The following is a 2,191-nucleotide window of genomic DNA, read 5'->3' on the forward strand; positions in this document are numbered from 1 at the left end:
TTGCTACGTTTGAGAGCAGCCCTGAGATCCAGCGTGCTTCTCCTCCATACGTCAGCCTTGTGTCTCCAGACGCTCCTCCATGGTCTTCTCTGCTGTCTAATCAGAGCAGCGGTGTATCACCCAAACCAAAGGCAAGGGCATACTCCTCTCTCTCAATTATCTCCCTACAGATTAAACTACAAAGTCCTGATTTATAACAAAACATTGAGTAAAAAATATTACCTTATCTGAGTTACTGGCTAAAACAACACGAGTTAGCAGCGTGACTGAGCAGAGGTCAATCTGGGAATGTGAATGTGTAAAATCCAGGATTTCCATGACATCCAAAAGCAAAAATATGACCGTCCACGCATTTATTATTTGAGATAATAATCAATTTTATTATATTTTAAACTAGAATTTATTTAAACAAGTTTGTTAGGTTGCGAAATAAACTTAAAATAAAATAAAAAAGATGCATGACTGTTAATCTAGGACAAGGGGCCCAGTCAACACAATTATCAAATTATCACAGCATATTTGCACTACATTTAATTGAAAGTAAATTAAGTATGTTAAAATGTTTCAAGTCCCTTTGCATTTGAGCAGTGCTGCAGCAAAGTCGACATGTCGATGACTTTTCTGAAGGAAAAGCTCAAAAGATGAAGGATGAGTAGTTTAGTTTGTTTTTCTGTAAAAAAAAAAAAAAAAAAAAAAACCCTGATTATTAGGCTACGTTCACACTGCAGGTCTTAAAGCTAAATTCCGATTTTTTGATCAAATCCAAATTTTTTGTCTGCTTGTTCACAATACAAATATAATGCGACAGCAAACGTGCTCTAGTGTGAACGCTCAAAGCGGCCCGCATGCGCAAAAGAAGACGTCACACACAACACGCTCTGTTTAGACCCAGAGCAAACTATATTCTTTGACTGATGGCCCTTAATATAAAGACTTCGGACTTCACGTTTCCCAATTTTTGCTTTAAGTTATTTTGTTATTTACATAATGATGCAGATAACCTAATAATTATCCTTATTGCTGTTTTAGAGAGGAGCGGTGCTTCAAAGGATAGCTGCAGATTTCTGTCAGAATCTGCAGATTATACAGTACAAATAAAATGTTCACGTTTCTCCAACGTTGTCTTCCCAACAGTTTCACTGACATCTACACTGGATGGCCAGGAAGCGTTCGCGATGTCTTCTCCGGCGCTGATAATTGGCGTCTGTCTTGTGTCAGTGACGTAAAAGATGGATTTAATGCGACATGACCGTTCAAACAGCAGTCGCTTTCTAAAACATCAGATATGAATCGGATTCAGTACCACATATGAAAGTGACCCAGATCGGATTCGAAAATATCGGATTTGTGCCGTTCACACTGTCATACCATGATCGGATATGGACGCATAGGGTCAAAAAAATCGGATTTGATGCGCTTTCGCCTGCAGTGTGAATGTAGCCATAGATGTTGAAAATATGCACTCATACTGCAATTTATATGTGCATGTGGTATATACAAATGCACAAATGTTTATGAGTGTACTTGTTATACGGTGACCCATCCAGTCGGTCTGTGGTGACCTGTGCTTAATGGGCGTCTCTCTACAGCTGTGTTTATGTTACTTGAGCAAAGCCGAATCATTTTTGGGGCTTTTGGTAGTCTAAATGAAAAAGATCGTGCTCGTAGCAAAAGCTTAGATAAATGTTTCTATTTCCCAACCTCTGGCTGCAGGTGTTGTCCAGGGTGCTGACATCAAAAACTGGAAGGATGATGTTGATAATGCTGATCATTGCTATATGCTGAGGTTATATGCTGCACTGCACTAAGAGAGAGCGAGACAGACAGAAAGAATGTGAGATGAGTACAACGTGGCAGTCAGGGCCCAAAAATGTCTGTCCCAGAGTTGCATTTGCTATGTCGTGGCCAGCTGCAGCTGATTGCGGCACGGTGCGATACATAAAACATAACCTATCATTTTTAATGCACTCATTCAGATACTGTGAATGAGAATCAACAGGGGGGACATCAACAGTGGGAAAAAAATCTACGTAGCTTTCACGTCTGAAAAATAATGACGTGACAGTAACTTCGTAAAGCTGCATTCTTTTTAATGGCCATCAGGGGGCGATACCTGGTGGGTGCAAAGTGCCAGTGGAACTATTGGAAAACAACCCTCAGACCTGAACTCAGTAAGCACTTTTGTCAGACG

Source organism: Rhamphochromis longiceps, linkage group LG3, assembly GCF_057381845.1.
Source record: "Rhamphochromis longiceps isolate RC_006_pf linkage group LG3, R_longiceps_female_GT1.1, whole genome shotgun sequence".
Classification (NCBI taxonomy): Eukaryota; Metazoa; Chordata; class Actinopteri; order Cichliformes; family Cichlidae; genus Rhamphochromis; species Rhamphochromis longiceps.